This window comes from Narcine bancroftii, chromosome 3 (assembly GCF_036971445.1).
Source record: "Narcine bancroftii isolate sNarBan1 chromosome 3, sNarBan1.hap1, whole genome shotgun sequence".
In the NCBI taxonomy this organism is placed as follows: Eukaryota; Metazoa; Chordata; class Chondrichthyes; order Torpediniformes; family Narcinidae; genus Narcine; species Narcine bancroftii.
The window spans coordinates 264613123-264626001 of record NC_091471.1 but is presented as its reverse complement, the minus strand read 5'-3'; the positions used below and the strand labels follow the sequence as shown (position 1 = coordinate 264626001).

General features: G+C 42.3%; 1 protein-coding gene and 1 long non-coding RNA gene across 3 annotated transcripts in view; one reads left to right on the top strand and one right to left on the bottom strand.

Moving 5' to 3' along the window:
* The window catches only part of LOC138758695 (myelin expression factor 2-like), a 179255-nt gene that overhangs the window by 138162 nt on the left and 28214 nt on the right, over positions 1-12879 (top strand). The gene's annotated exons all lie outside the window — the stretch shown is intronic.
* Positions 89-12836, bottom strand: LOC138758686 (uncharacterized). 2 transcript variants are annotated; one of them, XR_011354386.1, is made up of 2 exons: positions 12751-12836; positions 89-503 (listed from the first exon to the last, which is right to left on the bottom strand). It is a non-coding gene; the product is annotated as an uncharacterized lncRNA (long non-coding RNA). The 2 variants fall into 2 exon arrangements; XR_011354385.1 differs by having other exon boundaries at positions 12619-12811.

Genomic DNA, 12879 nt, shown 5'->3' with positions numbered 1-12879 from the left:
CCTAGAGTTGAGCATCCAGCAGCACAAGGACAGCTTCTTCCCCGCTGCCATCAGATTTCTGAATGATCAATGAAACAAAGACACCGCCTCACTTTAACTATTATTTATTTTTGTACGGTGGTTTATATGAACGTTTCCACTTTGATGCTGCTACAAAACAACGGATTTTGTGACTTGTTCATGCAATAAAATCTGATTCTAAATCACATCCTTCTGAACAAAAGAATAATGATTTTTAAGCTTGACATGATGATGATGAAAATCATCGGAACATTTCTTCAGATTTTCAAAGGTTTTTCTCCTTCTTGACTTTTAGGATAGCATCCTGATTGCACAAATAATGCTCGACCCCAACATCAACTTGTTCATTGTCACTAGACATTTACAATAATGGTTTTTAACCACATATAGGTAGAATGATTTCAGATTCAAACCTCTTGCGGTAGTTAATTGTAGTGCTAATTTTCTTGGACGTACAGAAGAAAAGTATCCCTCTGGAACACCTAGAAGCGAAGGACACCAGTATTAAGACTACTGTTTATAGACTACAGCTCTGCCTTCAGTACCATAGGGCCTAGCAAACTCATTTTCAAATTTTGGGATCTAAGCCTCATCATGCCCCACCACCGTCCCCCGCCACTGGATCCTCAACTTCCTCTCAAACAGATTGCTCTCAGTGAAGATGGATAATAACCTCTCCTCAAGGGCTCTTCATTGAGCTGGGAACTCAGTCCACATCTACACACCCTTTACACCAACGAGCCCCATAAAATGTTACGGAGTCCAGAGGACCCCAAAAACCAGCAGCAATAAATATGCACGACAACACGGTTACTTAAACAAAAGTAGTTTTAATTATAATTCAACAAGAAAACAGAATTAGGTGATGGAGTAGTGGCCGGACGGTGAACTCCAGCCCTCTCCAGAAAAGTCGGGAAAAACAAGAGAAAACACAAAGGCACAGAAATAAAAGTTACAGAAAAGTGAGTATAAAGGTGGAAAGAAGATGGCGACAAAAAAAGAAAAATCGAAAGCAACGGCAAGAAGAGAGGAAGAGAAGACAAAGGACGAAAAAGGTGAAGGCCTTACCTGTCTGAAGAGGCCCGCTGCAGAGAGAGAAACCCGCTCCCTCAGGTCGGTAAATAATGGACTACAAAAATGGCTCACTGAGCCGAGTAAAAGTGCGCAACCGCGCATGCGCGATACTTCGCGCATGCGCGATGCAAATGAAAAAAAACACACCGACGGGAGGGGGGACCAGCTGGGGAGTCGATCTCCACAGCCGGCAACGACAGCTGCAGAACACCTGCAGCAAGAAGAGACCACAGAAGACAATAGAAACAAGAAAGAAGAGGAGGAAAGGGCAACAAAGAAACAACAGATGGTCAACCCAGAGGAAGAAGAAGAGGAAGAGTATGGTGAAATAGAAGAAGAAAAGATAGGCAAGGTAAAGGATATACTTGCTCTTATTAAAGGATACATGGAGTCATTTAAAGAATGGCAAACACAGGAATTTAAGGATTTAAGAAAAAGAATAAACAACACAGAAGAGAAAATAAATAAAATGGAGATGACCTTAACAGAAATGGGAAAAAAAATGGACAAGATGGAAGAGCGGGCAGTAGCAGCAGAAATGGAGGTAGAAGACTTAAAAAAGAAATTGGAGAAATCTAATAAAAAAACTAAAGAGACACAAGAACTACTAGCTCAAAAAATAGATACAATGGAAAACCATAACAGAAGAAATAACATAAAGATAGTGGGCCTTAAGGAAGATGAAGGCGGCAAGAATATGAGGGAGTTTATAAAAGAGTGGATCCCTAAGACCCTAGGATGTCCAGAACTACAGCATGAAATGGAAATAGAAAGGGCACATAGAGTATTGGCCTCTAAACCACAACCACAACAAAAACCAAGATCTATTGTAGTAAAATTCCTAAGATATACTACAAGAGAAAATGTACTGGAGAAGACAATGGTAAAAGTAAGAGAGGGCAACAAACCATGGAGTATAAAGGGCAAAAAATCTTCATTTATCCAGATATAAGTTTTGAACTCCTAAAGAAGAGAAAAGAGTTCAATACAGCAAAGGCGATTTTATGGAAGAAAGGGTATAAATTTATACTAAAGCATCCAGCGGTATTGAAAATATTTATTCCAGGACAACAAAACAGACTATTCTCGGATCCAGAAGAAGCACGAAAATTTGCAGAACAATTACAAAAATAGACTGAGGGAGGAAGACGGGTAATGAGAGTTAAAATGATCACGATTGATATGTATGTGGGTAAAGACAAAAATAGACTGAGGGATGAAGACGGGTAATGAGAGTAAAAATTATCACGATTGATATGTATGCGGGTAAAGAGGTATAAGAGTGAATAGAGACAATGAGCATACATGAATGTATCTGTACTTAGAGGAAAATATAGATAGTATAGACAAGAATTAATAAGGGAAGGTAATGGAATAGAGAGAATAAGGAGGGAATTAAAAGAGTGACCTTTGTGACATATGAAAAGTGAAATCTTTTCTGGGGGAGGCGGGGTGTGGGGAAATAGCGGTCACTGCAAAATCAGTTGACGCTTGCGAGTGGATTCGCAAATCCAAATGGAGAGGGGAGATGTGGTTGTCCGACAAGGGATAAAGGACAACTCAGGAGGTGAAGGGGAGATTGGGTATAAATAAGATAGAAATAGGAGAATAAGGAAAATGTTAGATGTTGTAGGAATGTTGTCTTATAAAGAGTTGAAAATAAGAAAACAGAAATGGAAAAGGAGGAAAGGTAATGATGGAAAAACGGAAAGAGAAGATAAACAAAATATAAAAGGGCTACGCTGAACTATATGACTTTAAATATTAATGGAATACATAACCAAATTAAAAGGAAGAAACTACCAAATTTAAATGAATAAATGTATTCCATTAGAAAAAATAACATATTGGTTAAGAAATAATATTGAAATATTCGAACAAGTATAGGAGCCTTACATTAAATACAATAGCGAAAACCTACTGGGGACAAACATTACCTAAGTTGATGAAAGGAGAAGGAAAGAAAAGAATGGACTCAGTAGAATTTCTGGTGTAATTTTGTTGAATGACAACATTGTCTGACTGGCTTAATGCAACCTAGATTGTATACCTAAAATGGATGAGAGGGGGGGGTGGGGGGGTGGTTTGGGAGGAAAGGGGGGGGGGGGAGAAAAAGTCACTGTATATGTGTGAAAAAGAAATAGTGTATATCATGGCTAATGTGATTTATGTGTGAAAAATAAAAAAATTAAAAAAAAAAACAGAATTAAACTTTAACTTATTACTGAACCTCCTTACTTAACCTACCTAACCTACTTAAACCCCCTCTAATACTAAGTGCAGGTGTGTGTAATGTATATTTAAGATCAGAAAAGTTCTTTGTATCACAGTTCAATCTTGCTGGTTGCAGGCAATTCTTGTACGGTGCACAGAAGTTAGCATTAACAAAGTTCACCAGTCTTTGGTGCTTAACAGGCAAATAGTTACCACTCAGGAGGGTTTTTGCTGGTTTTCAGAGAGATTCCTTTTCCAGGACATCTGCAATTGATTCCTTTCCAATCAGCCTTGCTGACGAAACTTGCCCCCTTCAGGGTTCTCCAGATGATCCTCTTGCTTTCAGGTCCATTACAGAAGATAATGAATGCAGCTCAGAATATAACACAAACTATCCTCCCCTTTATGAACTCCATCTACATCTCCCACTGCCTCGAAAAGTTATCCAAGATATTAAAAAAATCATTACATCTCCAACACATTCTCTTCTCCCTCCTCCAATTATGAATAAGTGTGAGTGTGAAAGTGCGTACCAACAGGTTTAAGGACAGTTTCTACCCCTCAGCCATCAGGCTCCTTAATGAACTTCATAAAAGTGTTATTGTGGTATCTTTGCTTAGTGCTCATTTAGCTTTTTTTTATTGTAATCTTATACTTTGCCATTATGCTGTTGACACGACGGTATGAATTGCCCATTCAGAGCCAGCTCTTCAGCACTTGATGTCCTGTTTTGTGGAAACTGCCAAAATGTTTGGCCTGGAAGTCAGCCTGAAGAAAACTGAGGTCCTCCATCAGCCAGCCCCCCCACATCTCCATCGGGCACACAAAACTGTCAACCAGTTTACCTATCTCGGCTGCACCATTTCATTGGATGCAAGAATCGACAACGAGATAGACAACAGACTCGCCAAGGCAAATAGCGCCTTTGGAAGACTACACAAAAGAGTCTGGAAAAACAACCAACTGAAAAACCTCACAAAGATTAGCTTATACAGAGCCGTTGTCATACCCACACTCATGTTCGGCTCCTAATCATGGGTCCTCTACCAGCATCATCTACGGCTCCTAGAACGCTTCCACCAGCGTTGTCTCCTCTCCATCCTCAACATTCATTGGAGCAACTTCATCCCTAACATCGAAGTACTCGAGATGGCAGAGGCCAACAGCATCGAATCCACGCTGCTGAAGATCCAACTGCGCTGGGTAGGTCACGTCTCCAGAATGGAGGACCATTGCCTTCCCAAGATCGAGTTATATGGCAAGCTCTCCACTGGCCACCGAGACAGAGGTGCACCAAAGAAGAGGTACAAGGACTGCCTAAAGAAATCTCTTGGTGCCTGCCACATTGACCACTGCCAGTGGGCTGATATCGCCTCAAACCATGCATCTTGGCGCCTCACAGTTCGTCGGGCAGAAACCTCCTTTGAAGAAGACTGCAGAGCCCACCTCACTGACAAAAGACAAAGGAGGAAAAACCCAACACCCAACCAATTTTCCGTTGCAACCACTGCAACCGTGTCTGCCTGTCCCGCATTGGACTCGTCAGCCACAAACGAGCCTGCAGCTGACGTGGACATTACCCCTCCATAAATTTTCTTCCGTGAAGCCAAGCCAAAGAACATGCTCATGTGATTCAGCCTCAAGGTCACATTCTTTGCCATTGTTCTCGTCCTTGGTCCACATGCCATGTTTACACTATTGTTCTATGAACCAAAATTCACATTTTTACAGTCAATTTCCATAGATCAGGCTCTTCTGCTAGATTTACTGTGTTTAGTAAAGGACTGAACGTGCTTATCAGTTGATCTATGCACAAATAGATCTTGCTGTTTACAATCCGAAAAGGACACAAAAACTAAAATAACACCATGGATTATTCCAAACCTTACAGTAATTATCTCACCCGATCCTTATTTACTGAGTTCAAGGAACTTTGATGGTATTTGGTTGAATTATTTTTGTTGCTTTTATTTCATTAAATTGTTTCATTAAATTTAATTCATTAAAAGTTCCTCAACATGATTATCCAACTGCACGAAAACCAACAAGGTCGGGTCAGATACAGCAATGAGCTCTCTGAACCCTTCTCCATTAACAATGGCGTGAAGCAAGGCTGTGTTCTCGCACCAACCCTCTTTTCAATCTTCTTCAGCATGATGCTGAACCAAGCCATGAAAGACCCCAACAATGAAGACGCTGTTTACATCCGGTACCGCACGGATGGCAGTCTCTTCAATCTGAGGCGCCTGCAAGCTCACACCAAGACACAAGAGAAACTTGTCCGTGAACTACTCTTTGCAGATGATGCCGCTTTAGTTGCCCATTCAGAGCCAGCTCTTCAGCGCTTGACGTCCTGCTTTGCGGAAACTGCCAAAATGTTTGGCCTGGAAGTCAGCCTGAAGAAAACTGAGGTCCTCCATCAGCCAGCTCCCCAGCATGACTACCAGCCCCCCCACATCTCCATCGGGCACACAAAACTCAAAACGGTCAACCAGTTTACCTATCTCGGCTGCACCATTTCATCAGATGCAAGGATCGACAATGAGATAGACAACAGACTCGCCAAGGCAAATAATGCCTTTGGAAGACTACACAAAAGAGTCTGGAAAAACAACCAACTGAAAAACCTCACAAAGATAAGCGTATACAGAGCCGTTGTCATACCCACACTCCTGTTCGGCTCCGAATCATGGGTCATCTACCGGCACCACCTACGGCTCCTGGAAAGCTTCCACCAGCGTTGTCTCCGCTCCATCCTCAACATCCATTGGAGCGCTTACACCCCTAACGTTGAAGTACTTGAGATGGCAGAGGTCGACAGCATCGAGTCCACGCTGCTGAAGATCCAGCTGCGCTGGATGGGTCACGTCTCCAGAATGGAGGACCATCGCCTTCCCAAGATCCTGTTATATGGCGAGCTCTCCACTGGCCACCGTGACAGAGGTGCACCAAAGAAAAGGTACAAGGACTGCCTAAAGAAATCTCTTGGTGCCTGCCACATTGACCACCGCCAGTGGGCTGATAACGCCTCAAACCGTGCATCTTGGCGCCTCACAGTTTGGCGGGCAGCAACCTCCTTTGAAGAAGACCGCAGAGCCCACCTCACTGACAAAAGGCAAAGGAGGAAAAACCCAACACCCAACCCCAACCAACCAATTTTCCAATGCAACCGCTGCAATCGTGTCTGCCTGTCCCGCATCGGACTTGTCAGCCACAAACGAGCCTGCAGCTGACGTGGACTTTTTACCCCCTCCATAAATCTTCGTCCGCGAAGCCAAGCCAAAGTACATCCATTATCCCATGGAGATTTAGGCCAAGTTGCATTATTATCTGTCCTTTATCCATTGACCTCACAGATAGTGTAGCGGTTGGCGTAATGCTATTAGAGCGCCAGGTTCAAATGTGGCATTGTCTGTAAGGCATTTGTATATTTTCCCTGTTACTGTGTGGCTTTGCTCCAGGTCCCTCCAGTTCCCTCAAACATGCCAAAGACATACAGGCTAGAAGGTTAACTGGTCACATATGTGTAATTGGTCAGCATGGTCTCTTAACTGAAATGTGCTAATTCTTTAATAATTTTTAAACATTTACAATTTACATGCACTTGCATGTGATGTGGAAGGATTCATAGAAGCAGATTTGGTGAAACTTCTCTGGTGCCTTACAGTGCTGACTTTACATCCATGCCTCTTAATCATACAGAAGAATTGAGGCTACTGGTGAGATTGAATGTTGGTATTTAAAGTCCAGCATTTTCATCGGTCACTGTGATAAATTTCATCCTTGATATCTGTTTTCACTGTGGTTCCTGAAATATGGGAAGTGACCCATAATTATGGAGTCATAGACCCTTCAGGCTAACTCATCTATGTTGTCTAAACTGCCTACCTGAACTAATCACATTTGTTTGTGTTTTGCCCGTTAATCTCTCTAAACCTTTCCTATCCATGTACCAGTCTAAAGGATGTTTAAACAGTATAATCGCATATAATACTCATGTAATCGTCGATATCGTGCAATAGTCATCCCCCCCTTTTTTTGGCCCCAAATTGGGTGATTTTGTATGACCTGTATAAAAGTCAGGGCCCCCCCCTCCATTTTTGGCCCCAACCGAATTTCGGATGTCCCGAGAGCAGACCCTCGCCCTGGCCGCCTGTCCACTGGAGTTCCCCACGCCCACCCTCACCCTGGCCACCCACTGACCGGAGCTCCTGATGCCCTGGCCACCCGCCAATTTGAACCTTGCCCTGGCTGCCCACTCATTCCTGACCACGGATCCTCCCCCCAGCCGCAACCCCATCTGAGTTCCCAATCACGGATCCTCACCCTAACCCCCTGCCCATACGAGCTCCCGACACCTCGGCCGCAGACTTCCCACTTGGTCCCATCCATCCAAGCTCCTAGAGCTTTGAACAACGCAGGTACTTAGCAAGGTCAAATGTTTGACCTGTGTAAAAGTAGACTCCCTTTTTTTTGGCCTAAAAAATTGGTCCAAAAAATTCAACGATTATATTAATATGTACACTAATTCTACCTGCCTCTACCACTTCTTTTTGGCAGCTTGTTCTACATACCCACCATTCAATGTGGAAAAAAATACCCATTAGGTGTCCTTTAAATCTTTCCCCTCTCACCTTAAAGTTACTGGAGAAAAAAACTGTGACCATTTACTGTATCTACATCTATAATCACCCCTCAGCCTCTAATGCTCCATCAAAAATAACTCCACCTAGAGAGGAGTCACGTGATGGAGTAGTGGCCGGACGGTGAACTCCAGCCCTCTCCAGAAAAGTCGGGAAAAACAAGAGAAAACACAAAGGCACAGAAATAAAAGTTACAGAAAAGTGAGTATAAAGGTGGAAAGAAGATGGCGACAAAAAAAGAAAAGTCGAAAGCAACGGTAAGAAGAGAGGAAGAGAAGACAAAGGAGGAAAAAGGTGAAGGCCTTACCTGTCCGAAGAGGCCCGCTGCGGAGAGAGAAACCCGCTCCCTCAGGTCGGTAAATAATGGACTACAAAAATGGCTCGCAGAGCCGAGCAAAAGTGCGCAATCGCGCATGCAAAAAAACACACCGACGGGAGGGGGGACCAGCTGGGGAGTCGATCTCCACAGCCGGCAACGACAGCTGCAGAACACCTGCAGCAAGAAGAGACCACAGAAGACAATGGAAACAAGAAAGAAGAGGAGGAAAGGGCAGCAAAGAAACAACAGATGGTCAACCCAGAGGAAGAAGAAGAGGAAGAGTACAGTGAAATAGATAAAGGGAAAGGCAAGGTAAAGGATATACTTGCTCTTGTTAGAGGATACATGGAGTCATTTAAAGAATGGCAAACACAGGAATTCAATGATTTAAGAAGAAGAATAAACAACACAGAAGAGAAAATAAATAAAATGGATATGACCTTAACAGAAATGGGGAAAAAAATGGACAAGATGGAAGAGCGGGCAGTAGCAGCAGAAATGGAGGTAGAAGACTTAAAAAAGAAATTGGAGAAATCTAATAAAAAAACTAAAGAGACACAAGAACTACTAGCTCAAAAAATAGATACAATGGAAAACCATAACAGAAGAAATAACATAAAGATAGTGGGCCTTAAGGAAGATGAAGGCGGCAAGAATATGAGGGAGTTTATAAAAGAGTGGATCCCTAAGACCCTAGGATGTCCAGAACTACAGCATGAAATGGAAATAGAAAGGGCACATAGAGTATTGGCCTCTAAACCACAACCACAACAAAAACCAAGATCTATTGTAGTAAAATTCCTAAGATATACTACAAGAGAAAATGTACTGGAGAAGACAATGGTAAAAGTAAGAGAGGGCAACAAACCACTGGAGTATAAAGGGCAAAAAATCTTCATTTATCCAGATATAAGTTTTGAACTCCTAAAGAAGAGAAAAGAGTTCAATACAGCAAAGGCGATTTTATGGAAGAAAGGGTATAAATTTATACTAAAGCATCCAGCGGTATTGAAAATATTTATTCCAGGACAACAAAACAGACTATTCTCGGATCCAGAAGAAGCACGAAAATTTGCAGAACAATTACAAAAATAGACTGAGGGAGGAAGACGGGTAATGAGAGTTAAAATGATCACGATTGATATGTATGTGGGTAAAGACAAAAATAGACTGAGGGATGAAGACGGGTAATGAGAGTAAAAATTATCACGATTGATATGTATGCGGGTAAAGAGGTATAAGAGTGAATAGAGACAATGAGCATACATGAATGTATCTGTACTTAGAGGAAAATATAGATAGTATAGACAAGAATTAATAAGGGAAGGTAATGGAATAGAGAGAATAAGGAGGGAATTAAAAGAGTGACCTTTGTGACATATGAAAAGTGAAATCTTTTCTGGGGGAGGCGGGGTGGGGGGAAATAGCGGTCACTGCAAAATCAGTTGACGCTTGCGAGTGGATTCGCAAATCCAAATGGAGAGGGGAGATGTGGTTGTCCGACAAGGGATAAAGGACAACTCAGGAGGTGAAGGGGAGATTGGGAATAAATAAGATAGAAATAGGAGAATAAGGAAAATGTTAGATGTTGTAGGAATGTTGTCTTATAAAGAGTTGAAAATAAGAAAACAGAAATGGAAAAGGAGGAAAGGTAATGATGGAAAAACGGAAAGAGAAGATAAACAAAATATAAAAGGGCTACGCTGAACTATATGACTTTAAATATTAATGGAATACATAACCAAATTAAAAGGAAGAAACTACCAAATTTAAATGAATAAATGTATTCCATTAGAAAAAATAACATATTGGTTAAGAAATAATATTGAAATATTCGAACAAGTATAGGAGCCTTACATTAAATACAATAGCGAAAACCTACCGGGGACAAACATTACCTAAGTTGATGAAAGGAGAAGGAAAGAAAAGAATGGACTCAGTAGAATTTCTGGTGTAATTTTGTTGAATGACAACATTGTCTGACTGGCTTAATGCAACCTAGATTGTATACCTAAAATGGATGAGGGGGGGGGTGGGGGGGTGGTTTGGGAGGAAAGGGGGGGGGGGGGAGAAAAAGTCACTGTATATGTGTGAAAAAGAAATAGTGTATATCATGGCTAATGTGATTTATGGTGTGAAAAATAAAAAAATTAAAAAAAAAAAAAATAACTCCACCTACCCGGTCTCTCTCTATAACTCAAGCAATCCAATCCAGGCAACATCCTAGTAAATCTTTTCTCCACCCTTTCCAGCTTAATCACCGCCTTCATGTAGCTAGGTGACCTGAACTCCAAGTATAGTCTCACCAACATCTTCTACAGCTGTAACATGTCCTAACACTTGTACTCATTGCCTTGACTGATGAAGGCAAGCATGCCTTCATCTTCTTCATCAACCTCTACCTGTATCACTACTTTCAGACAACTATGGATTCGTACCTCTAGATCTCTCAGCTCTTCAACTCACCAGGGCCCTGACATTTAAGGGAAATAAATAACGTTTTGAGGTATAAATGAACCATGATCTTGTGAATAGTGGAGCAGGCTATTATTATGTTTTGTACACGTGTTCCATGTTTAGGAGTTTCATGGGGTAGCGTAGATAAAAGCTCACACTTGACTGGAGGGAGAACAAAGCACAATTATGAGCTTTCAACACAGGTACGGTTCACAAACAGGCTTCAGAGGGGTTCTGGGTTTAGGCGGGAAACCAGGGTTAAATTCAGGGTGAGGAGCCGGGAGGTGGGACCAGTCGTCAGTACAGCACACTTCAAATGGATCCCAGTTCACTACACATGGTCAGCTATGCTAATTCCCCAGGGTATTTTGCATAATTATTCACTAAGAAGGACACAAGGGTATTGAGATCAGTGTGGGGAATGATAATGCGATAAGCCATTAGGCCATCAAGAAGGAAGTAGTTCTGAGTCTTCTGAAAAGTTTTAAGATGGATAAGTCCCCAGGATTTGATGTGATTTATCCCAGATCATAGAAAGAGACAAAAGAGGAGAGCGACAAGTCACAATCAGAAGTTGTTGTCATGGACAAGTCATTAAATTCATTGTTTTGCTGCAGCATCATAGTGTAAACATTTATATAAACCACCTCACAAAATAAAAAAAATAGTGGAAGGAAAAGAAAAAGACCCTGTAAAGTACTGTCATGGTTCATTGTTCATTCATGAATCTGATGGTATAAGGGACGAGGTAAAATACAAAAGTCTGGAGACAACATGGATGAAGTAAAAACACAAAGCTGGAGAAACTTAGCGGGTTAAACAGTGTCCTTTATAGAGCAAACATAAAGAGATACATAACCAATGTTTTGGGCTTGAGCCCCTTATCAAGGTATGAGCAAAAGTATGCAGTTGTCCAAACAAAACTGGTGGGGGGTGGAGGGGCAGAGGAAAGAGCGCAGCCCCACAAGCAAGAGGTAATAGGCCAATAAGGGAGTGAGGACACACCAGCAAAAATGGGGAGGAGGGATGGCTCTGTGGATGGAGAGAGAGAAGGGTGTGGAGAGCTGGAGGAAAGAAGACAAAGGGAAAGGGAAGGGAGGGAGAATGGAGAGTAGGCTAGTGGAAACTGGAGAAGCTGATTTTAATGCCATCTGGTTGGAGAGTGCCCCGACAGAATATTAGGTGTTGTTCCTCTAATTTACAGGTGGTCTTGGTGGAGAGTACAAGGCCATGGACAGACATGTCAGCACGGAGTGGGGCGCGGAAATCAAGTGGTTGCCCACTGGGAAATCCCCAGCGCTGATGCAGACAGAGTGAAGGTGCTCAGCGAAGCAATCCCCCCAGTCTGCGTCCAGTCGCTCCGCTGATGAGAAGCCCACAACGGGAGCACTAGATGCAATAGATAATTCCCACGTATGCACAAGTGAAGAGTTGCTTCACTTAAAAAAGGACTGTTTTGGTCCCTGAAAGGTTGATGGAATTTCCATCTTCAAGAAAGTTATCAAGAATAGCTTTCTAGAGTCAAGCGAATCGTGGTAATATATGAATTTTGTTAATATACTAAAAGTGAGGCAATAAAGTAAGGATTTTAAGTTATATCTTCTCCATATAGCAGAAATCTTTGTAGAATCAAGTCAATAGAACATCTGACCACAATTTAGTATGCCTGTCCTATCTACCTTTGGACGGTGGGACACAAAATAAAGTGTGGTCTTGGTCCAGCGAGTACAGTACTCCTGATATGCTAGTCCTTTTGCTCTTGGTGTCTTTCCAGTAAATCTTCTCCCAACCCTCTCTAATGCCAGTACATCTTTTCTCCAATACGGCTCCCAAAAATGTAGACAGCCCTCCAAGTGAGGTCTCACCAGTGCTTCAGAGTCTCAACATTACCTCCCATTTCTGATAGGCTTCTGGAGATCACTGCCAATTTGCATTCTTCACCACTGACTCAAACTGGAGGTCAAAGCTTCATTGAGCTTATCATTTTTTTTAAATCGTTCTTAACAGTTTAATTTGTTTCACCTTGTTCAAATGGCCATATCTTGCATGGGATGGTCGCCGCCACGCTTTGGCGCGGAAATCCAGTCCCTCCGTCACTTGAGTGACAGGCGAGGAAGAGGCGGGGCTTTCAGCGCGGCAGTGAGGACCCAG